This window comes from Trachypithecus francoisi, unplaced genomic scaffold, assembly GCF_009764315.1.
Source record: "Trachypithecus francoisi isolate TF-2019V2 unplaced genomic scaffold, Tfra_2.0 Lachesis_group0, whole genome shotgun sequence".
Taxonomy (NCBI): Eukaryota; Metazoa; Chordata; class Mammalia; order Primates; family Cercopithecidae; genus Trachypithecus; species Trachypithecus francoisi.
In genome coordinates this window covers 133,854,753-133,880,020 of record NW_022681453.1, presented here as the reverse complement: position 1 = coordinate 133,880,020, position 25,268 = coordinate 133,854,753, and the positions used below count along the sequence as shown (strand labels likewise).

General features: G+C 43.3%; 1 long non-coding RNA gene across 1 annotated transcript in view; it reads left to right on the top strand.

The window, feature by feature from the left end:
- LOC117077347 overlaps positions 1-25,059 on the top strand; it is a 38,973-nt gene extending 13,914 nt beyond the window's left edge. Inside the window, exons 3-8 of the long non-coding RNA XR_004434737.1 lie at positions 1,376-1,614; positions 22,425-22,713; positions 23,449-23,888; positions 24,007-24,064; positions 24,273-24,608; positions 24,866-25,059. This is a non-coding gene — a long non-coding RNA (uncharacterized LOC117077347). The remainder of the gene's footprint in view (positions 1-1,375; positions 1,615-22,424; positions 22,714-23,448; positions 23,889-24,006; positions 24,065-24,272; positions 24,609-24,865) is intronic.
- The last annotated feature ends 209 nt before the right edge of the window (positions 25,060-25,268 follow it).

The following is a 25,268-nucleotide window of genomic DNA, read 5'->3' as shown; positions in this document are numbered from 1 at the left end:
GTGAGTTGTCCACCATGTACCAGCATTCTATAGCAGATCAGCACATTTTATGAATATACCATCTCACAATTTTTATAGGTATGTACTTCCTTATGGTACAATTGTTTTAATGTGGCAAAAGAATGTTTATTAAAAGAATATTTAGCCTCTCTATATCCTATAAAAATAAGAAGCCAAAAGTACATAAAATTAAACCTATGCTTAGCAATAAATTTTCAGTGGTTTATCTGGCTTAGAAGTACTCTAGATATTTAATGAATATCTATTACTTAGCATAATTTTAAGGTTGCAAGTTACCAAAAAGATTTTGGAAACCATTTTTAGGCAGATATTATAAAACATAACTATTGTCCAAAAGTTCATTTATAAAATTTTTATTCCACTCACATGAATTTAATACATGTGATAACTCAGAAGACAGCTGTTTTATTGAATCAACAATTTTAAAACAGTTTTATCTAACAAATACTTCCCAAAGTCACATGAACTTAAAAAAAAACTGGGCGTTAATTCCTATATTTCTGAGAGCTTTATAAATATTTGATTGATATAAGCAATTTGTCCCTAAGCCTATCAGAATAGAGTTTCTTTATAGGGTTTTATAAATTAATTGGGTAATGCCATCAGGAGGTAGGAAAATATCACATATACATAACATACATATGTTCATATATAAAATACAGATAGATGCAAATGGAGACCTTATAGCTTCCATTCCAAAATTGTAGCCATGAGTCAGGTAAACACAGTAATACAGAACTCACTGGTTTATATGAAAGATTGGTTCTCGTCTTTACTGAACTTTAATTTTTTTATCCAAATTGCGTTTTTGGTGAATGGAACAAGTTGCTACCTGACCAATGTGAGAGCAAAAATGTTTTTTACCAATATTATGGAGGACATTTTTAAGATAATGTAGTTGCTTTTGGAGGTGCTTGAGTCCCATAGAGTCTCCAACGGGGCTCCAGTGAGTGTAGGTAGCTGAGAGCCTGGAGTGGGAAGGGAAAAGTCTGGCAGGGCTGAACAAAAATATGGAGGAGGTGGGAGTTTAAAGGAGGACATATCAAAAATGGAAGGAGGAATGAAAGCAAAAGGAAGACAGAGGTCTTAGAGATGCCACTGTAGGGAAGTCCCAAACTGTCCTTAGTAAAATCATATCAACGAGAAGGGAAGCAGACAGAGTTAGTGCCTAAACGGTGGAGCACATAGTCAGTAGGGGTTTTGGAAGGAGGTTGGGGTGAGGTTCAGTCAACTGAGAAGCTCCCATGTTCATAACTCATGATACCTCACAAGCAATGGAGCCTGGCACTCTAATCCCAGCTCTATGTCTTAAAACAGAAAAACCTGGGAATCTAACTCAGCCTCTTTCTTACAGATAAACCTGAGATTCCAACCCAGCCTTTTGTTTGCCTGAGATTATAGCCCAGTTCTTACAAGCGGAGAAGCCTAGAACACTAACCCAGCTTCGAGAGTATATTCAGAATCTCAAGGATCATAATCTGTGCTGCCCATTCTTCAACAGACTGTCATCTGGAGGCCTGGATTGGATCAGGAGTCGGGCTCACCAGTGGAGCCCCAATCAGTCAGTCAGGAGTGAAGATGAAAGCTTCAAAGGTGGGCATCTGGGGTCCTGGGTGAGAGGCCCGGGGATCCAATGATGACTCTGATCCTGTCTGAGTCGTGATACCATACCTGTTAAAGAAAAAAATTATTCTGATGCTTGTTCAGACTTGAATACAGTCCTGCAAAGAAGACTGTATGCAAGACTATTCCAATAGGTGTATCAGTGGTAGGAGGGACTCAGGAAAGAAGCACACAGAAGGTTGAGCCCAGTTGAGAAGAAGGTTCAGAGGAACCCAACTAAAATTTTGTCAAGAAGATAGTCTTTTTCAGTGCCTGTGCCTTTTAGTGCTTGGGTTGTTTGGACTACAAAGTCAGATTCTGAAAAACTGCTGAAGGATTTTGTGAAAATAAAATTTAATTTATGCTAAAAAATATTAGTAGGAGACTCACTCTGTCTCCTGTTCATTTTTGTAGTATCTCATATGGAGGCATGGGGGACCTGAGTGGGTTATAGACTCGGGGCTTCTGTCTGCCATCGTTATTGTAAGGGCAGGGAGAACAGTGCTGAGACGCAGAGGCATCAAGTCTTATAGCTGCAAAGATCTTAGTATAGTGGTTCTCAAACTTTAATATACATAGAAATGCTAGGGGCATGTGTCAAAGAAAAGTGCTGAGATACAGAGGCATCAAGTCTTACAGCTGCAAAGACCTTAGTAGAGTGGTTCTCAAACTTTAGTGCACATTAGAAATGTCAGGGGTGTGTGTCAAAGATGCAAATTCCCAGGCCATATTCAGACCTGCTGAATTAGAATTTCTGTGGAGTCCAGGAGTCTGCGTTTCAACACCCTCCGGTCAAAATGTTGCCAATGCAAGTAGTCCCTCCAGCAGCACTTTGAAAAACATTCCCTTTCCTTACTCCCACCCTCTTCCTATGTCTTCTCCCCACGATTCATAACCCAGAGTCCCAGAATCTGTGTTGGAACTGGTTCAAAGCAGCCCATGCCTTCGCTGGGCAGCTTTTACGGTTAGAATGTCTCTTCTCCTCTTCCCACGAGGTTAAAAGGTATCTCCACGCTACTTACTCACACTGCCAACCTTCATAGAGCCGGTCCATCTTGGGCCTTTAAGTGCTCAACACCAAGATCACATCTGTAACCAGTCTTCCCTAGGACCCTTGGTTACAAACAGAGTCCAAGAAACGATTCTAACCCCATTTTACCTGTTCTTCCCCCTTTGCTGAGCACGACTCACACCAGCTCACGAGTAGTCTTCTGTCACTCAGGCTTCTGCAGGTCTTGCTCCTCTCCTGCCTGGCTCCTCCTGGCCTGTGAGATCAGGATGCTGCCATACCTGCTGCTGCTGATCTCCACAGTGAAAAGCTATGGTGGTGCCTCCCAGAGCCGCTGCCCTGAGGGACCAGGCCAACTGGGTCTTTCCGGAGTGCTTAGTGGTCCAGTACCTGGCTTACTGCTCTTCAGAGCTGTGGGAGACTCTGTGCCATGCAGTCACCTGAGCCACCAATCATCCCTGTAGGCTTCTCCACATTCACAGGGCCCTTGAGAGAAACGGCTCCTTCAGCTTCTGCTTGCAGCCTCACTCTGCAAAGGGTTCAGTCAGATGCCCATCTTCAGGATTGGGCCAGGTCCAGGAATTGGCACTTCTTTTTCTTCCAACCCAGTCCCTTGTGAAGCACACACTTCTTTGTGCTTTTTTGTATAGGAAAAACAGAAAATTGATGTAGAGGATTTACCCTACTACTCAGTTATGCATGCCCAGACATGTTAAGTCCAGCATGGGGTACCCATCACATGCCTGACCCTGTCCCATAAGCAGGGGTGGCTTCATGGGAATGTAGCCTGTGCCATCACTTAGGCCCACCCTCACAAGGGGCCCTGTGCTTGTTTTAACACTCTGCCGTTGCTGCTGTGAATTTGCTTATCTTATCATTTTTATCTGACTCTTGTGTTTTGTTAATGAAGTCAGATAGGACAGTGTGTGGGGGCAGAGGAGATGCCCGATGGCAGTGAGATAGGCTGAGTCCCCCGCCACAGTGGGCAGGGGTACATGCATGCCAAGTGGTTGGCCTGGCAGCCCGCAGCAGGACCCAGGCCGAGATGGAAAATGATGACAGTCCAGCAGTAGCAGAGCAGCAGTGGTGGCCCACACAGCCACGGCCCTGAGAGAGAGGGGGGACTCTGCGCGAGAGTGGTGGCAGGACCACTGGTGGCGGCCACATTGCCTACCTGTCCCCAGAACCCTTCTGTCTTAGTTCAGTACTGCTGTTCCAGCAAAATAGGTGAAACTGGGTAAATTATGAAGAACAGAAATTTATTTCTTACAGTTCCAGAGACTGGGATGTTCAAGATCAAGACGCTAGCATTTGGTGTCTAGTGAGGGCCTTCTTGCTTTGTTCTCACATATTGCAGGGGGGTTAAAAGGGCAAAAGGGAGGAACACTGTGTCCTCATGGGGAGAAAGAGAGGAAGAGCAAAAGGGCCGAACAGCTCGCTGGAACCTCTTTTATAATGTTGATAATTCCACTCAAGAGATCTGCCCTCATGCCTTAATCACCTCCTAAAGGCCCCACCTCTAAATACCATTGCATGGGGGGTTAAGTTTTAACATACATTTCGAAGGGGACACAAATATTCAAACCCTAGCATCATCCCTGCACCATCAGCACAAATATTAATGTGGCCTGAATGCCAAGCCAGTTGATGCCAGAGCTCAGACAGTAAACTTTGTCTGTAAATTAATAAAACCATATATATTGCAATAAAGCATCACAAGGAGTTCTTTTTTTTTTTTTTTTTTTTTTTTTTTTGAGATGGAGTCTCACTCTATCACCAGGCTGGAGTGCAGTGGCACAATCTTGGCTCACCGCAACCTCCGCCTCCTGGGTTCAAGCAATTCTTCTGCCTCAGGCTCCCAAGTAGCTGGGACTACAGGCACGTGCCGCCACACTCCGATAATTTTTGTACTTTTAGTAGAGGCAGGGTTTCATCGTGTTAGCCAGGCTGGTCTACGATCTCTTGACCTCGCCCTCCCAAAGTGTTGGGATTACAGGTGTGAGCCACTGCGCCCAGCCAGGAGTTATTTAATGAGATTAGACTCTGGTTTTGAAAACTGCTGCAACAGTGCAAAGAAAATATCCACAGCCTTGGAAGAGAAATTAAATTTAAAGATTATTGCATTCAATGGAAAGGAACACAATTTTCATACAAAGTGTCAGGTGAACCAATTTTTAATATAATGAGGACAATTTTATAACTCATTTCCTTTGTAATTGAAGATATGGTGACAGAATGCATAAGCAGGTGTTCCGTATTATATAAAACCATGAAACCACTTTTGGTTTCTTGTAGGACTTTCACAAGTTACAGAAAATATTAGATGAAAATTTTAAATGCCATTGTATAAAATTACTTTAAAATTGAATTCAGACTATATGAAACTGATTTATATAAAGAGTGAAATCTTTTTAGAAAAATTGTTTCATGAGAATCGCCAGCTCTAGATATACTAAAATTTATGTATTTCAAAGTAATTTACCAGAAATTTATCTGATGAATTTGTCTGTTGCCGTAGTCTGTAGAAACTCTTAATAGCTCAGTACCAATTGCATCATCAGACCCTTCTCAAAATTAAAAAGAATCAATTATCAACTTCCAGTCTTGCATTTGCCATGAGCAACTCACATTGCCTTCAATGGTATTAATGGAAAAGAAATTGCTAAAAGTATAAATGAGTTTGCAGAAAAACGAGCCAGAAAAATCTTACAATCATTGGTCATATATTAATAAGGTATTATTATTTATTGTTTTATATAAAATTATGACACTAGGCCAGGCGCGGTGGCACATGCCTGTAATCCCAGCACTTTGGCAGGCTGAGGTGGGTGGATCACCTGAGGTCAAGAGTTCAAGACCAGCCTGGGCAACATGGTGAAACTTTGCATCTACTAAAAATACAAAAATTAGCCGGGCATGATGGCACATGTCTGTAATCCCAGCTACTCGGGAGGTTGAAGCAGGAGAATCTCTTGAATCCAAGAGGTGGATGTTGCAATGAGCCAAGATCATGTCACTGCACTCCAGCCTGGGAGATAGAGCCAGACTCTATCGCAAAAAATATATAAATAAATAATATAACTATGACTCTAAAAGTTATTTTGTAATCTGTACATTTATGTTGCTACTTATATATTACTATTTGTTACTCCTATTATATTTTATAAGTAAAAAAAAAATCAGTGCTACCTGACACAGAAAAACAATACATCTGCAGTAGTTTGCCTCGGCTGGGGCCTTTTGCCTCTTCTCCTTTCTCTCTCCCCCTTTCCCACTTGCATTAACCCAAATATGCACAATTCCTCGTAGAAACTTGATCTTTAATCATCTTTTCCCTATTAGGTATTCTGCTTAGGATACCTGTATTCAGGAATAACTCTGGGTAAAATGCTTGATGCAGGCAGGGAGTGCTTTGGGCCACTCTCTCTCTTCCTATTTCCTTACTTGTTTTCAACATCCCAAGATCATAGGGCAGGCAGAAGAGACTATTGCCGTCTCCTGTGCCTCCTTGGTGGAGACCACCTGGGTCTTCTCCAAGCTAGGGTACCAGTTACCACATCTGCAACTTTGCAGCAGCAGGAAGGAAAAAGGCAAATCAAATGCTGAGGCCCTCGAGATTTAATTTCCTTCCTGGAGGAACTCCCTGCAGTCCAATAATATGCAGTAGACATGGCTTTGGAAAAAGCACCTTATCTCTCTTATTGGATACCTGACAAGTTGGCTATGTACCTTACTCAGGTAACAAGAATTACAGAAAGATTAAATCTTGGGAGTATAAATAGACTGGGAGGCAGCAGAGAATAAAATTTAATTTCCTGTTCTTTGGACATTATGGCATCACTCTTTCCAAAGATAAACCACTACATGTGAGTCTTTGTTTCCAGCCCAACCTCTGGCTCTGCCTTCCAGGCAAGTGATCCCATAGCTCTAAAATGTGGTTCATCTGTTCCATGCCTACAGGGCCTGAGGTTCCTTGGCTGGAGCTGAGGAACCCTCCAGCCTTCATTTTACCTATAGCTCAGCTTTCTGCCTGCATGAAGTCTCAGGACATTTGAGCCCCTGGTTCTTTACTGAATTCTGAACCACAGCTTTGCCTTATCCTTTGGCTTCCATGAATTCCTTGGTTCTTAACTACCTGTCTGGTTCCTGGCCCATGACCCCTCTCTAGGTCGAAGCCCCGTCTTGTTCTAACACAAGCTTGCTTCACTAGTCCTGGTCCATCTCTAACATCCTCCATCATCTTTGTTGCTGATGTGACAAAATATCCCCTGTTCCTTCCTCATCACTTTACTCACAAGCTGACAATTGTCTCGGTTGTACTGGTCGTAGTAATGATTCACTGGGACAATCCTTTAGAAAATAGACTTAAGAATTCCAGGAAAAGTGCTTCTGCAAGTCATCTGGACATTGCCTTTGCCATTTTCACATAAACAGTAGATCCTCCTTTCTTGTAGACAAACCAACCACTGTGCTTTTGCAAACATTGCACGTTGCGAACAGATGGGCTTTTTAAAAATCATGCTATATTGTAAGCGATCCGGAACAACCCTTTATCAAAGGAAATCCTGAGAAAAATCTTATGATATAAAAAATCTTACTTTTACTAATTTAGTTGCTCCCCAAAGCTGAATTTCCATGTTTGAGGTGTTCTTTAAGGGGTACATGGCTTCTCTGCCATTTCACTGCTCCCACCACTGCTCCACGTGTTCATAATAAATGGATCTCATCCCAGCTGCATGCCTTATCTATCTCACTTACATGTTTACATCTCTCACAAGAGAACGAGTGTTTTGGATGTTATGTTGGAGGACTTGAGACCCTTTCTGAAATACAGTTTTTAAAAACATGCAGATTAACTGTGATTGCAGATGCAAGTTTTTACTAGTGAAAATGGTTTGTTATGATTGTTGCCTAGCATCAGAAAAATAGAAGTTGTGAGAGTTACAGGTGACATCTTCACGGAGAAAACGCAGCAGCTGTTCTGCTTTCAAGGACAGTCCTCTTGGAGTTAGTATATGTACTTTTTGAAAAAAAAATCTAGGTCTTAAGCATGCATGGAGGCCGCCTATTTGACAAGTCACCTTTCTGCCAAGCTCCAGCCTTTGCAGCAGCAGACTGCACACGGGGAGGAGAAGGCTTGGCTCTCATCAAGCTGTCTCCATCTGCACAGCCACAGAGGGCTCTGTCTGCTCCCAGCTCAGCCCTCTTTGGGGGCTTTGGACTTAGAAGACCCCTGGAGGAGTTACTGACTGTGCCTCTAGCCAAAAAGACGGATTTCCCCAGCGTCTTTCCACTCAACTCAAATAACACCGCTTCTCAAAGATGGTCCTTTCTCTTTCTTCTCCCTCAGCTCAGGGACTTGGAGGGGAGAATTAATTGCCCAAGAGACACAGCTAGTGTCCAACAGAGCCAGATTCCAGTTATGATCTGCTTTCTTTTGAACTGTATTTGACATTCGGGGCAAACTGATCTTTGGAGTGAGTACAGGGGTGGTGGGAGCAAGGGATGCCCCTCCATTTGCCGAGAATCACTGCAGGTCTGTTTATCTGAATTCCAGGAAAGGAGCTGAGGGAGGATAAACTGCCGCTTCTTCTTCTGTACCCACCTGGGTCTGCATTTCTTTCCTGTCTGAAGGACCATCAGAGTCACATGGCTTGGACTCCTAAAACGAACAGTGAGAGCTTCCATTCATATAAGATTTTTTGAGAAACCACAGCGGAATTCTCCCATATGTTACAATTTTCAAAACCAAAAGAGCAGACCTCTTCTATAACCCTAACCCCGACATATACACAGCTCTATTTTTCTTCCAGCTCAGACTGTTTGATCACTTGAGGGAGGGAAGGGCTGGTCTACACTGGTGCTGGGAAGCCTCAGTGGTGCTGTTCTCCCTCTAAAAGGGAAGAGTGAGGGTCTGAAGAAATTCAAGCCAGCAGCTGCTTTCTAGTGGGGCAGGACTAATGCAGGTTCTACCAACTTATTAGTGTCAAATGGGGAGGATAATGGCAATAGCTGCCATATAATGATCCCTCACTGTAAATTAATACCAAAGCTAAACAGTTTTTCCCAGATTATCTCATTTAATTCTCATGGCAATCCTGTGAAGAAGATACTAGGTGGAAAAGCCAAAAAATAAAAACATATTATCAGGGGCAAAAAGCATATCAATTGATGTTTCAAAATATTATCTCTGACTATACATAAGAGGGAAGAACAAATTCTTTTCATGGTCAGCATAGTAAGCCCCCATCTATCCATCCATCCATCCATCCATCCATCCATCCCTCCATCCCTCCCCCAGGACTCCACAGGCCTCATGTTACTATTCTGCAATGCTCACCCCATCCATTGCTGCTGCTAAGTTCTAGCATTTCAAGTCAATGGACAGGATTGAGTGATCCAGAGACAAACCACACATTTGTCCAATGACAAGGCCAAGTTATGGCACAATAGTTCTAGGAGAGGGCCAAGGACAGAGCCAGAGTGGCCAGCTGCTCCAGAAATTGCACCTTGTGGCCTGGAGCAGTGGGAATTCACCACAGCTGAGAAAGTCACCCCTCCTGCCCCCCCCCCGCCCTACACACAAAAGAGCCTCCTAAGTCCTGGCCTTCGTGTATGTGATGAACTGATTTAGAAATTATTCTTCTCTTTATCTTCATCTTCCCCTAAATCTCTGTTGGGAATAGAATCATGGTAGATTTTTAGATTAACAGCCTCACAGCCTTAATTTTATTTATCTGACAAGTTTGACCCTGGGGACACCAGCTGTAAGCAAAATAGCATGGAAATTATTAACTTTTCGGCCAAGGGCTCTATACCCTCATAGCAGAACTGCCAGGGCTGATGATAGCAATACTGAGGACTTTTGGGGAAAAAAATTTGTTTGATCCCTGTGAAAGAGGCTGTGAGGGAAAACTGTGAGCTTGAAATCAAATTTCCTGGAGGGATTTTCTCAGCTGGCTTTGTAGCCCTATTAATGCCCCTGAAGCAGCCACAGGCAGTGAGTTAGCTCAGAGACAAACACCTCTTGTGTTTGGTGTGGGAAACGTGTTTGCACCACTATTTATTAGATTTTCTATTCCCTCCTCTGGGGGTGGCAGACCCAGAGAAGAAGCAACTGGAGAGGAGACTGAAAAAAGAAAGTAAAATAAAAAAATAGAGTAAAAGAGAGAGGGATAAAAATAGAAATAAGCAGAGCTGCCTGTTTCCTGGGCAGGTTGAAATGCCTAGATACAGATTAATGAGCCATTATGACAGGATGCTAAGGGGGCCTGGGCTGAAGATGCTATGATGTGGACTGGACAGGGCAGGGTTATTGAGCGATGGAGGGAAGCTGGAGCAGGTGCTCAGAGAAGTCAGGAGGGGGATGAAGAGAACAGTCAGGCCAGTGGGACCTGGTATCCGGAGAAATGGGGCCTGGCAAGAGGGGGAAAGGAGGAACAGTGAGTTTGCTGCATCAGAAGGACCTGGTAAGTGGTGGTAAGTGTCCCAATAGGTGACAGAAAGGGTACAGTCCCATAGTAGGTCTTAGAGAAGGCAAGTGGATAGGACAGCAGAGGACCGGAGAGAGAACTGACAAGGCTAGAGACACTGAGCAGTTTCTCAGAAGGCAGGCAAGACTTAGACACAGGGCACAATCCAATGATGAAGGCAGAATCATTCAAGCTCATTCTTGTTGATAAAATTTTAAAAAAATAATGGTGGAATCAGAAGATTTGTCAGAGCCAGAGCAAAAAGGTCAGAATGAGACCGGCAGCCAAAGTGATGATGGGGCAACATGGCTGCCCTGGAGCTCCTCAACCTAGCTTCCCAGACTGAGGTCGTTGGCCTAGAATCTGGGCCCGGAGCTGAGTTTGCAGTGGGGAGGGAAGATGGTGGGCAGATTATCAACCTGGGTTAAAGGGGCTTCAGGCTTGCCACCTTGCATAATTTGAAGACTTTGGGTACAAAACTGCTACTGCTTAGAGCAGTGGTTCTCAGCCTTCATTATACATTAGAATCACCTGGGAAGACATAAAATATACTGATACCTAGGCAATCCCCTTCTTCTACTCCCACATCAATTAGATGAAAATCTACGATACTGGCATTGAGATAATTCCATGCCAGCAAAGGTTGCAAACCACTGACTTACGGGCAAAAGTTGCACTATCTGTATCCGTAAAAGGTGTGCTATGCAATACAGCAACCACTCTCAATATGCGGCTACTGAGCATTTCAGATGAGGCTAGTTGGAATTGAAATGTGCTGTAAGCCTAAAACACACACTGAATTTTGAAGACCTAATCTGAATAAATAACCCAAAATACCTCATTAATAGTGAGATACTTGTTAAAATGATATTTTGATACATTGGGTTAAATAAGTTATATTATTAATTTCACTTCCTTGTTTTCACTGGCTTTAATGTGGCTTCTAGGAAATTTACCCTGATATATGTCATTTGCATTATATTTCTTTTTTTTTTTTTTTTTCAGACAGAGTCTCGCTGTGTTGCCCAGGTTAGAGTGCAGTGGCACGATCTCGGCTCACTGCAAGCTCTGCCTCCCGGGTTCACGCCATTCTCCTGCCTCAGCCTCCAAGTAGCTGGGACTACAGGCGCCCGCCACCACGCCCGGCTAGTTTTTTGTATTTTTTTTTAGTTGAGACGGGGTTTCACCATGTTAGCCAGGATGGTCTTGATCTCCTGACCTCCTGATCCACCCGCCTCGGCCTCCCAAAGTGTTGGGATTACAGGCTTGAGCCACCGCGCCCGGCCTTGCATTATATTTCTTTTGAACAGTGCTGCACCAGAGGTTCTTTCAGTTCTGATTCACAAACTACACAACTGAAATTGCTTTTCCAATATTGCGGCTGCAGATGGCAATGCACTGGGAAGACAATTTTCTTTACCCAAATTTATCACAGTTTGTAATTATGTATTCATTTGTGTGTTTGTTTTTTGAGTGTCTCATTTCCTCAGTGTTCACCTCTCTACCTCAGCATCTAGCTCAGTGTTGGACGTAGTAACAATTCAACAAATATTTGTTAAATGAATGGATTGGGGAATGAATAAACAATTAGATGAATAAAATATTTCTTTTTCTGCTGCTGTAATCCCTAGACATATAGGTTGATAGGAAACCTGTCTCCTGCTCATACTAGTACTGCAAAAAGGGGGCCATTGTGCATAGTAAGGAAGGGCTGTAGCAGAGAGGTGAGGTGCAAAGGCTTTGGAGGCAGACAGACCGGGGCCTAAATCCAGGGTCAGTCAATGCAACTCACTTAGCCTCTTGGCCTCTGTGATCTCTCTTATCTGTACCATTGAGATAATACTCCCTTCAGGGTTGTTGTGAAAAGCTTAGCACAGTGCCTAACACTTTGTGGGAAGTGTTGGTGTAAGAGAGAAAAAGAACGGGACTGATCTCTGGGGCGCGATCTGTTCTGCACAGGAGGTTGCACCAGTGCTTGGCCTCCTGGGGGAGCAAATTTGCTGCCCTTACCTGAGCTGGGTATACTTAGTTCTTCAGAGTCTGACCCATATTGTGTCCACGGGCAGTTTATCACAATGGAGGAATTTCTGGAGGAATTAAGATTTCTGGGGACATGTTACCTAAAAAGATGTTTGCTTTGAATAAGAGCACAGCTAAGATTTTTGGTTATTCTCAGACTGCATTTGTCTTCTTCCTACCTCAGCTGAGAAGATTTTGGATAAGGTCTCAGACTCAGCACAGAACCTTTGGAGATGGCAGTGTCTTTTACATCCATATCTTGATTGGCATGACAGGAATTAATTGCCTCCTCCACCTTGCTTATGTAGCCCATGACACAATCCACATGAAAAGAGAGAGGATGTAAGGAAACACGAGACTTGCCTGGTATGTTCCAAAATGTTCTAGTCTGGACAAATAGTATGATAAGAGCGGACCTACTTATCAGGCTCACAACCAAGAAGGGAGCAAGGAGAGAACTGCCAAGAAAAAGGAAAAGAAAGCAGTTTCTTCTGTTCCTTGGGGGCTGCTTATAATTAGTATTCAAGCTACATTTATCCAGATAAAGAAAATGCTATTGGTATGGAAACGTTTTAGTAATCTATATGTCTCTTCAAAATGGGTAGAAGCGTATATATGTTCCAAGGCTGACACAATGGTGACCAGCAAAAGACCTCCAGAAAATCTCATTACTAGGTTTAAAATACTCTACAATCATAGGGACATGTATTCAATAGATTGGTTCTTAAAGTTGTAAAAACCTACAGAATCTTTAGTGTTGTCAATGCCCACATTGTCTGTAGTCAGCAGAGGTAATAAAATATCAAAATGGGATTAAAAATAATTAACCGGCCAAGACTTGTGCAGAAAATGGATGGAAGAGGTCAGATGCACTGCCCATGGCTCTAATTAGACAACACACAAATTCCCAAAACTTAACTCTCATGAAATATTAGCAGATGAGGCTCCGGTTTCTTCCTCAGCAGCTGAGGCCAGTAGCATATTCCTAAGCCAGATAACATTGTGTTGTATTGCAGGACACTAACAGGGGTGTCAGAAATCATTCACAGACTCAAGACATTTCACCCACACAGATAGGACCATAATGTAAGGCTCCCTGCCTGGTCAACTTTTATCAGCAACAACCACTGCTTAAAACTCCTTGGAAAGGTCCTTAACAAGAGCTGTTGTCAAAGAATGCACTGTGTAGTGCCAAGACCTTTCTCTTGGATTCATGCCTCCCACTAAAAAAACACATGGAACCCAACACTGAATTACCAATCTTTATTTTTCTCATTGATATAAGCATTGATGACTCACTTCTCACTTGAGTCCAGACCCATCTGGATTGCCTGCAAAAAGGTCTTGGCAGTGACCTGAAAACATATGCAAATTAGCCAACCGATTCTAACCAGGACCTGCTGTCTGGTAATTCATCTCCATGTTCCAGACTTGTCCAACAAGCACCCCAAGCAACTTTGAGTTCCATCCTGCAACTCTCAGTCAGGCTTGAGAAAACCCCCAATTTTATCTGGGCATGGTGACACATGACTGTAATCCCAGCTACTTGGGAGGCTGAGGCAGTTGAATCACTTGAACCCAGGAGGCGAAGGCTGCAGTGAGCTGAGATTGTGCCACTGCACTCCAGTCTGGGTAACAGAGTAAGACTGTCTTAAAAAAAAATTTAATTTAATTTTTTTTTAAAGAAAGGCCCCAATGATGGCACTTAGCCTCTTTGACTCTATTTGACTCTTTCTAGCTTGACTCTAGTTTGTCAGCCATAAGTACAGACATACATTTGCTTTATGCATTAAGATTGGCCACTTCTGAATGGAGACCAGAATCTATAAATTGTTAAAGGCAGAATCATTGTGTTGATTCTGTATCAGTCAGGAGAGTTAGACTGTATTGTAGTACCAAACAACCATCAGATCTCAGGTGACTTAAACCACCAAGGTTGATGTCTTGCTTATCCTCTATGCTCACACAGGGTTAGTAGGAGCTCTGCTTTACATCATCCTCCCTCGTCTACCGTAGTTGAACCATTGCATGTAGGGGCAAACACCCCTAACTCATGTCAAGAGCTTGGAGAAAATTCTGGACTCCTGGGGTCAGGCTCCCTAGGAAACAGATTCTGTGACAGGTGTTTGTGTATGGGAAGTTTGTTTGCCTGTTCTTGGGAACAACACCTGTAAGGGAGTGAGGGAGCTGGAATGAGCAGAGAGAAGAGCTGAGCTGCAATGCAGAAGCAACAGAGGCCTCAGCCAATTCTAGCAGGGTGCTCTGGAGCAGAGATGAGCCTTCTGAATTGTCCCAAACTGAGGCAAGGATCCTCAGCCTTTTATGCCAGAAGCTCTCTTCAGTGAGGGGCAATTCCTAGAAGGTTCAGATGTGAGCAGTCAGCAGCCAACATTCATGGCAGCCAAGGAAACGGGGGCCTTGGCCCTGAAAGGAGAGATCTGGGTGATACACCAGCGCATCCTCTACAGTCCATATCTTGCACTGACCAAATCTACTGGCTTTTTATAAGTCCAATCCACCTGGGAACAGCTCTTCTGGAATTCTGGTTGGTTTCTTCACCACTTACAAGATAAAGACTAGAGGGGTGGTGTATTCCCTGAGTGGCTGTAGTTGGCCTCAAGGTTACTCATTTTATACTCTTCTTACTGTTGCCTTTGCTAGTCCAGGTGCCTAACCTGGTAGGATGACCCAAACCATCATCCCCAAGTTTCTGGTCATTTTGCTGTTCTCAAGCCATGGCTGCTACACTCACCAATTTACCATCAAAAGTAGGCAGGACAGCACCAAGAAAAGCCCCCAACAGATCACCAGAGTGTCAGCCTTATTCCACCCTGCCTTCACTGTGGAACAGCAGCCCTACGTCCCCTGGCACTCAGGGTCAATCATCCTGGCTAGCATGGGGGCCTTGCCTTCTTATCTTTTGGCACAAGAAGCCCAAGGTGACTAGGAAGCCGCTAAGGCTTAAAGTCTGATGGGACACTTACCTTGTCCCCCGGTGCAAGTGTTTCCTTCTGGGAAGCAGGCCCTTTGGACCCACAGAGCCTAATGTTGCAGCAATCACAAGCATTAATTGCCAAGTGTGACCCTGGGAATGCTGGTATGCAGGACCTTTCCCAACCTTACTCCTTGGTTCCTGGGCCCATGTATTCTTCCTACTGGGGATACCAACTCATATAAAAGTCTTTGATTTAGGGTGTTAATCACATCCTAAAGGAAGGAACCCTATCTGCACAGAGTGAAGTACCTCTTCCACGGTAGGTGCTCCCTAGTGGGCACTAACATGCATTGCAAAGGTCTTAACTCCATATGCCTGCTCCTGTAAGTCCAACTACATGCTCTGTCCCAGTCCCCAGTCTTACATTCTTTCCCTTTTCAGGCCCCTGGCCAACCGGCCTAGTCATTTTTCATAGCCCTGAGTTATATATTCCTGCTTCAGGCCATTTCTCTTCCTACACAAAGTGAATGACCGTGTGTTCAGTCTAATGAGAGGATTCCTCTTTGCCATGTTTTTTGGGACCACCCTGAATGGGACTACAGTGCCACAGCAGTCCCGTTTTGGCTAGCACCCCCAAACCAAGCTTATACTTCCTTGAACCAATCTCAGCCCTTTTTTTCCCTCCATCAGCTTGGCTGTAAGGCATACTTCATGTGGCCACAAGTTTTGTCTAAGGGAGAGACATCGATACAGCAGCGATAGATGCCATGGGGTCTGGGCCGTCTATTAGCACAGCTTACATTCACCCTCTGGCCCTGCTCACAGCTAATCCCAGATGTACTGTTTCCATTATCACGATTGCTGTTAGGCTTGCCAACTTTATGGCTTGGTAGGTTAGACACTACTTAGCTTGTGCTGGGTAGCTTTGGCCACATGGTCACTTGTCAGATGCTCCATCTCTATTAGGGAAGTGGCATGCCGGGAGCTGTTTTCAAGTAGTGTTAAGGTCTCCTCTGCAGATGGCATGGCCTTGCTCCAGGACTCTGGGGTCTACATTATGATTCTCTTATTGGAGCTTGCCATAAGCTTCACATGGTGAATTCTTCCACCACAGATAACTAATATCAGTAGGGTCTGCTCAATCATTTGGCCCAAGCAATATGGCATTGCCTCTTATACCTGCTGTGACTCAGAGCTGACAGCCTTCCATATTACCTGGTAAAATGGTCAGAGCAATATCACTAAGTACTGCCTCTAGAACCTGAAGAGTCCTCCCAGGCATGGGGCTTCTTTCTTAATGGTAAGAGGTGAGATGCAATAACTTGTCATTTATTTTCAGGGGATGTCGCTGCATGTCCAAAACCACTGGATCGCTAAATATTTTACTTATATGGCTGTGATACATCTTTTCCAGGCACTGGATCAGGTGGCACATGATGTTGATATGTGTCATTACTAGGGATGTTAACTTTGACCACCTGGTAGAGATAGTATCTTCAGTTTTCTCTTCTGTGAAGTTTCCGGTTTCCCCAGTAATGAATAAGTATCAGATGAAGAGGTGCATTGATACTGGTACAAATATGCTCTTTACCATCATAGTTTACCCACTGATTTTCCTATTTATTGGTGATTGTTGCCAACGAAAATTACTACTGGGGTATTTGCCAGATGATGATTTTTCCATTTCCACCTTTCCATATGTATTCATTGAAATCTTCTATAAGGAAGAACTGTTCCTTCTCCCCCATTTCTTTATTTAATCAATTACTTTTATTTATATCACTAAATAGAATAAGTGAATGAATACAATTTATTACCATAATTGCTCAAACAATCCCAGATTTGGCCCTTGGGAGCTTTTTCAGGGTCCTCCCATCATTTTTTGAGCGCTTCTTTAAAAGTAAACGCGACTTATTGCAGTTGGTTAAGACCACTGTTTCTTTCCATTGCAACTTCTCCTCCATCATATTCTCACTGATGCCAGATAGTGTTGTATGTAGTGTCCATGGGCATTTGAGGTATTTGGTTAAGGGGAGGTTGAGTTGGCACATATTAATTTACATCTATTGGGATATAATTATGTGTTTGGAAATCACTGCCACTTTCATGTATAGATGAGTTGTTATTAGCTATCTTGTACAGGTTTTGGTTCTAATTTTGTTGTTGTTGTTGTTTTGAGATGGAGTCTGTCTCTCTTGCCCACGCTGGAGTGCAGTGGCACAATCTCGGCTCACTGCAACCTCTGACTCCTGGGTTGAAGTGATTCTCCTCTCTCAGCCTCCCTACTAGCTGGAATTACAGGCATGAGCCACTGCGCCCAGCTACGTTTTGTATTTTTAGTAGAGATGGAGTTTTACTACGTTGGCCAGGCTGGTCTCTAACTCCTGAACTCAGATGATCTGCCCACCTTGGTCTCCCAAAGTGCTGGGATTATAGGTGTGAGTCAACGTGCTCAACCGGCTGTCTGGTACAGGAATGGCTTCCAGGAATACTTCTGTTCAAAATGTGTAGGACCCAAATTTCATTTTAACATGAATGTGTCTTATGGCACCCAGGTAATATCTGCAGGTAACATTTGGTCTACCATTATAAACCTGTTCAAGCCTTGACACATAGATACAACAATCTTTGAGAAAATGCAGGCCCGGCATGGTGGCTCACACCTGTAATCCCAGCACTTTGGGAGGCCAAGGTGGGCGGATCATGAGGTCAGGAGTTCAAGATCAGCCTGGCCAACATAGTGAAACCCTGTCTCTACTGAAAATACAAAAATTAGCTGGGTGTGATTAGCCAGGTGTGGTGGCACACACCTGTAGTCCCAGCTACTCCAAAGGCTGAGGCAGGAGAATCACTTGAACCCGGGAGGCAGAGGTTGCAGTGAGCTGAGGCCACACCACTGCACTCCAGCCTGGGTGACAGAGTGAGACTCCATCTCAAAAAATAAAATAAAATAAAAATAAAATTTAAAAATGTATTTTTGAAGATTCAGAAGAGAAATTCAAAGACAAATAAGAAGAAGCAAGGTGTTTACTTACAAGTTTATAAAGCTCAACAAGCCATTTAAATTCATTTTGGAAAGACGTTTTTGGAACATTTCAAGAAAAGAAATAAGAGAGTACAGACTCCCAATTTTGGCATTTATGATGGGTATAATCTTTTGTCATCTTTAAGTGTATTTATTCAGAAACTCAGAGAAATTTCAGAAAAAAAGTTAATGGAGCAAAAAAGAAAAAAAATGAGATACATAGAAATTATTCAGACACCAAGGATAGAATTACAATAAAATATTGTTTAATCGCATCAAAAGCAGTAATTCAATAAAAGGAAGAGATCACTTCCCAATAAAATTGTAGTGAATAGACTCCCGGATCATTTAATAGTCCAGTTAATGAAGAGAAGTGAATCATATGAACACACTGGAGAAAGATTTACATTTCCTACTGTCTCAATATGAAACTGGCACTTCTGAGGATAACATCGTGCATCTCCACAATGAGAATGTGGATGACTAACTGGTCAATGAATCGATGAGTAATTCTCAATTCAAAGAGCGTTTAAGGAGATAGCTACAGAAGTCTTGTAGTCATACAGGAAAGATATTTTGTTAAAAGTTTTCCCCAAATTTACAAAAATCCTAAACATTTAAGTGGCATATTTAATAAAGAGTTGTGAAGCTAAAAGAAACTTCTGAAAAAATCAATAAGAAAATATTAATAATTTGAATCAAACATGCTAGACATCAGACTGAATTGTCTTCTCTCTGCAGAACTATTACAAAATTGTTGCCATTTGAAGAAGTGACCTAGAGAGTGTGTGACCACACCGCATGTTCTCACTCATAGGTGGGAACTGAACAATGAGATCACTTGGACTCGGGAAGGGGAACATCACACACCAGGGCCTATCATGGGGAGGGGGGAGGAGGGAGAGATTGCTTTGGGGAGTTATACATGATATAAACGTCATGCACATGTACCCTAGAACTTAAAGTATAATAAAAAAATAAAAAATAAAAAAAAAAATTTTAGTCATATGTCAGGCAGTTAATAAAACATTTTTCTGAATTTTGTGATATTCATGGTATTTATCAGCATTTTTAAGATTTAAAATTTGTTGTGATTTCTTTAATCATTCTAAATAAATAGTGACTTTGAAATCTCACTTTGAGCTAGGTATGGTGAAGCGCACCTGCTAGTCCCAGCTACTTGGGAGGCTGAGGCAGGAGGATTGCTTGGGTCCGGGAACTCAAGGTTGCAGAAAGCCATGATAACACCATTGCAGTCCACTCTGGGTGACAGAGCGAGACCTCGACTCTAAAAAAAATTTTGTAAGCCTCACTTTGTATTCATAATTTGATATTCTTTTTCTTATAAAAGGTCCCCAAATTGTACAACTTTCAGGCCTCACAAAATCAGAATTTGCCTCTTCCCTGAGATCTCAGAAAACACAAGTTCCCAAAAACATACCCACCCCCCCCGACCTATGGATCAGAGTCATGACTTTGCCCCCAGTGCCTGCAGGCACATCACATGCAGGAAGCTGGTAGGGTCATGTCTTTCCCTCTTTCCCACAGGGGAGAGGAAATCCCAGCAAAACAGTTTGCAAATCTCCCACTGGCCAGTCAGAACCTCTACCCCTCACCTCCCACTCATTAGACATAAAAGGATTGGCGTTGAGTATTTATGAATGTGTATCCAACAGGTCTGCAAGAAGTGTGATGTTCTGCTGCCAGTCTGATTCTCCAAATGGAAACTGGTGGTGGCAGCAGCAGGGGGTGGGAGAAGAGGGTGATGACAAAAAATTGTATCAGGCAGAAGGGTTTATTAATATCAATATTTCTCACCATAATAAATGAGTGTCCTGGGGGCTCTGAGGGTCTGACAGTTTTCATTTGCTCCAGATGAAGGCCTCACAGGGCCTCTGCTTTTCCAGCCTGGGATAGATTTGCTGAAATCACAAATCCACAGCAGCCTCAAGACCATGGGTTTCTCTAAAATCACACGTTAGGCACAGGATTAGACAAAAACCACCCCAGTATATGGTGTTTCCATCTTTCTAGCTCATCATTCTGTCTTTGGTTAGAGTGAAGCCTCGTTCTTCTCATCTTAACCCCTGTCCTGTTTCTTTTCCTAGAGTGCCCTTCTCCCACCTCTACCTTCCCCAACCATATCCTCCTTCAAGAACCAGTTCAGATAAAGCCTACTCAGGTAACACCCCTATAGCCCCAGCTCTCTCCGTGTGTCGTGCTTGTCTTAGTCCTTTTAGGCTGCTGTCATGAAATACCATAGACTGAGTGGCTTACAAATAGCAGAAATTTATTTTTCACAGTTCTGGAGGCTAGGCCATCAAAAATCAAGGCACCAGCAAATTTAGAGTCTGGTGAGACCCACTTTCTCGTTCATAGATGGCACCTTTTTTTTTTTTTTTTTTTTTGCTGTATTCTCACATGGTGAACTGGGCAAATGGGCTCCCTTGGGTCTCTTTATAAGGCTCTTTATAAGGGCACTAATCCCATTCAGGAGCCCTCCAGTCTCATGACCTAATTACCCCCTGAAAGATCTAACCTCCTAATCCCATCACCTTGGGAGCTAGGATTTTAACATGAATTTTGGGAGAACATGATCATTTAGAACATAACATTGCTCTATCTACTCCTCTCCAAAAGGGCAACTCTTGCTCTATGCCTCAAACTATAACTATTTTTGTACATAATTTATTGCTTTGGGACTGAAAAATTTGTAAGGGCAGGACCCAAGCCTGAGTCACCACTGTGTCCCCAGTGGGATCAGCAAAGTGTCTGTGCTGGATAAATAAATGTAAATGATTAGTTCCATTGACCGTGAACCTTAATTTTTCTAGTGTGTACGAAGCACTCAGCCCAGGTACTGAGAAATAGCAGATGCTCAATAAATGGTTGCAATTTTTGTTTCTATAACGGCTTTCAATGCAGCTCTAAGATGAACTAGATCCAGAAGGGAAGGGACTACTGAGTTGTAGGGAGGAGTATTCTGAAGCTGGGCTGCCTCACTTTAAATCCTGCTCTGTTGCTTGCTGGCTATGTGGCTGTGGGCAAGTTATAACCTATTGGCACTGTAGTTTCCTCCTCTGTGAAAAGGGGCAATAATTCTGAGCTTTTGTGGGGATTAAATGACAGCACATACAAAATACATGGAAGAGGATCTGGTAGCCTGTTTAAGTGCTATGTCAGCAGTAATTATTACTGTTACTGCTATGATTGTTATCTAGTGGCTTAGGAGTGGTGCCATCCATTTCTCAAAATCTCCCAGAATCCAGCCTTTCTTGGATTGGTACATGAAGGACTGTGGCCTAATTCCAAGCTATGACATTGGGATATAATAAAAAATATATGTTTGTCCTGTTCCCACCCCTCCCCATTTTCTGGCACATAGCTCATAAAGTCCTTGTGATAAGTGATAAGTGTCGTTTTGTGTGCGAGTGAGATGACCAAGGGCTGGAAGCTCCTGGACAGCCTTGGGGTGAGGACTGGTTGCCAGGGGAACTCACCATGTGGTTAGAGAGTTGGAACTTTCAGTCCCACTACTCCCTCCCCCGCCCCACTGCCTCCGCAACCAACCTCCAGGGAGGGGAAAGGGGGCTGAAGGTTGAGTTAATAACTAATAGCTAATGATGTAAACAATAAGCCTCCATAAAACCCCAAAAGGACTGGGTTCAGAGAGCTTCCAGGTTGTTGAGCTTGTGGAGGTTCTGGGAGGGTCCACACCCAGAGAGGGCACGGAAGCGGACCCCTTCCCCACACCTTTCTCTTTGCATCTCTTCCATTTGACTCTTGCTGAGTCGTATACTTTGTAATCAGTGGAGTTTCCACCCAGCAACAATTCAGCCGCACTTCTTTACACATCTAGAATCCATCCAAAATTGTAAAGGTTTTGTGGCCCTACAGTGAAGGCGGGGAGAACATCTTCCAAGTAAGTAGAGTATTTCCCTGAGTTCTGTGAGCCATTCTAGCAAATGATTAAACCCAGTGAGGCAGCTGCACTTCCGTGTAGCCACGTCAGAGAGAAGTTGCGGGTAACCTGGGGACCTACTCTTTGTGATTGGTGTCTGAAGTGAGAAGTGGTCTTGTGGGACTGAGATCTTAACCTGTGTGGTCTGCACTAACTCTGGCTACTGTCAGAATTGAATTAAATTGTAATTCAATTACAATTAAATCAACAGAGAATTAGAGAATTGCTTGGTGTGGGGGAAAACCCCACATATTTTGGTGACCAAAACTGTTGCGAGAGTACCAAAGAGAGCATAAAGCAGTTTTTTTTTCCTATACACAGACTATGCCTCTTTTCCTGTGCCCCTCAAAAGGTGCTGCCTCCCCTTCTTCTCTCTTTAGCCAGCACAAGAGCACACAGGAGGCCAGCAAAATCACGAGTTGCAGCTGTCTGAAGGGCAGTCACATAAAAGAGGAGAAGCTTCACCTTTGCTTTATGAGGCATATCTTGAACCAGGGATGGAAGTTACAGAGAGGCCAAAACCAGCTCAGTGTGAGCAGCAGTGGTAAGAGACCAGCCAAGCAACAGAAGGGTCTGCCCTGAGAAGAAGCAAGCTCTCTGTCATGGGAGGTGCAAGCTGAACCCACACTACCTTTTGTCACAGTTGCTATGGAAAAGATTAAGAGCGCTGTATTCATTATCTATTGCTCCATAACAGAATACCACACAATTTAGTAGCTTAAACAACACATTTTTATCATGTCACAATGTTTGGGGTCAGGGATTCTGGAGTGGCTTAGCTGGGTGGGGTCTCTGGGTTGGTCTCTCATGAGGCTCCAGTCTAGATGTTGGCTGGGGCTGCAGTCGTCTGTCAGCTTGGCTGGGGCTGGAGGATCTGCTTCCGGAATGGCCCACTCACATGGCTGTGGGAAAGAGGCCTTAGCCCCTCACCTTGTGGCTTCTCCATAGGGCTGCTTGAGTGTCTGCATGACATGGCAGCTGGCTCCCTGAAGAGCACATGATCCAAAAGAGAGAGCAAGACAGAAGCTCAGTGTCTTTAACAACATATCTTTGAAAGTCATATTCCTCCATTTTCACTACATTCTATGATAAATGAGTCACTCAGAATAACCCACATTTAAGAGGAGAGGAATGAGGCTGCATTGAAGGGAGCACACTGCAAAGAATGTGTGGATTTATTTTAAAACCACTACAAGCCCCTTCAGTGCTGAGTTATTGTGATGCCTTATGCATTCCAAAGCCAAACGTGGATGTGATTTTAATTATCGGTGATGTTAAGCTCTTTTGCTAATGTTACTAAAAAACACAGGAGTTTCTGCATTGTTCTATTCCCAGTAGATAGCTTAAGATGCTCTATTTAATTCAGTACAATACAGATTTATTAACTATTCTTTCTGTCTCTAGGGCCTGACTGTTCCCACTTCAAACCACTTCTTAGCTTCATTTGTTCTCATAATATCAGGATAGCCCTTCCTCCTCTGGAGGCCTGGGCATCAGCAGTCAGATGGCAGTGGAAGGTGGAGAAATGGAATCCTGCTGGGGGCTCAGGAAACCTGCCCCCAGATGCTACCGTGCACTGCAGATGTCCTTGATGAAGAAAATGAATGGAAGGTACTGGAAGGGAGCTGAAGCTCAACAAAGGACCACCTAATGAAAAAGTTAGCAGTGGATTACTTGAGGCCTTGAGCACCCTGCACTGTTATTTGTGTTTATAAACATGTTGAAAAGATGTTCCCTTCCTTCACTGTAGTGCCACAAAGCCTTTAACGTATTGGGTCGTGTCTAGATTTGTAAGGAAGTATGGCTGAATTGTTATTGGGTGGATACAGTTTACATGTTTAAAGGTTAGTTTTGTTTAATAGTCAGATTCCTGTAGCCCAGGGGACGGGGTGGTGGCTACAGTGCAGAATGGTCTCAGGGGGACATGTATGTACAATGCAATGGCGTCTGTTTATCTTACAGCTGTCTTTCTCAATGGCAAAAGGACATACTGCTGTTATTGTCAGTGAGGGGCCAGGAGGTAAGAGAGAGATAAATGGTAACAGAAAGTGCTTCCTTAAGTGAAATTAGGGGAGTGCGTGTGTGTGTGTGTCTGTGTGTGTGTGTGTGTGCATATTTGGGGTAGGCGGAGTGGTAAATGCATATTTAGTTAGCAAAAATGCCAGACTTACAGTATCTCTAAAATGAATGCTCACAATGGCCATATAAAGTATTATTATTCTTTTCAGTTTAAATGATGAAACTCTGGGAATCAGCATAAAATAAACCAACTACATTGCATGTAAGAATCAAGTAAATGAGCAGAGATAGCCCCTGGTTTACAAACACCTGACTTAAACATTGTCCATCCTACAAGTAAATTCCTCATTCTTACTGCTGTGAGAACAACTGTTAGCAGCCAAAAATTTCAGAGCTTTCAAAGAACTATAATGAGATAGCACAATGCAGGCAAAAAGCCAGTGTTAATGGAGCAAGAAACTTCCAGTTCTGGCATTCACAGCATGACCTGAGCACGCGGATTCCCCTCTCTGAGTCACTGGTTTCTCACCTGCAAAAAAAGCGGGGTGTGCATGTCTATGGGAGTAGGGTGGGTGTTGGCTAAGCGCGGGAGTCATCTGGGTGGCTTCATATACACAAAAAGGGTTCATCCCACCAGGTCGGGCTTTTGAATCTGAATCTTTGGGGTGAAGGTGGGGGCACCTATTCTGAGAAACTACTCCAGGGGTTGCAGTCACACAGCCCTTGGTAATCAGTGTTTGGGAATCAGGGACCTGATAATCTCTAAGGTGCCTCCAAGATCCAGCATTTAATTCCCTTTTAGGACAGAGAAGGAGGAAGAAGCTGTGAGAGGCTGGAACAGTTGAGGGAGCGCTGACATGGTAAAGGCCACTTTGCTCACCATCACCAGGCGCGCTGCCGAAACTTTCCACTTCATTTTCTCCCAAGACCTTACTCCTACTATGTGGAGACATATTTGAATAAAAAATTGGCCTCTTTTAAAAGTCAAAAATCCGAGCCAGCTTGAAGGGATTGTCTTTGGTCAAACCTGTATTAATTTGGGCATCAAAATAAAAAATGTTACTGATTTATTACAACCTATTGAATAGAACTGCAATTCATGAGTCTATGTTTACATAAATAAGGAAATAAGCTGAGGAGAAGGGAAAGCTCTCTTTTATAGTAGAAATCCATCTAATAGGTGTAGAAAAAAATGATGAAGTTAG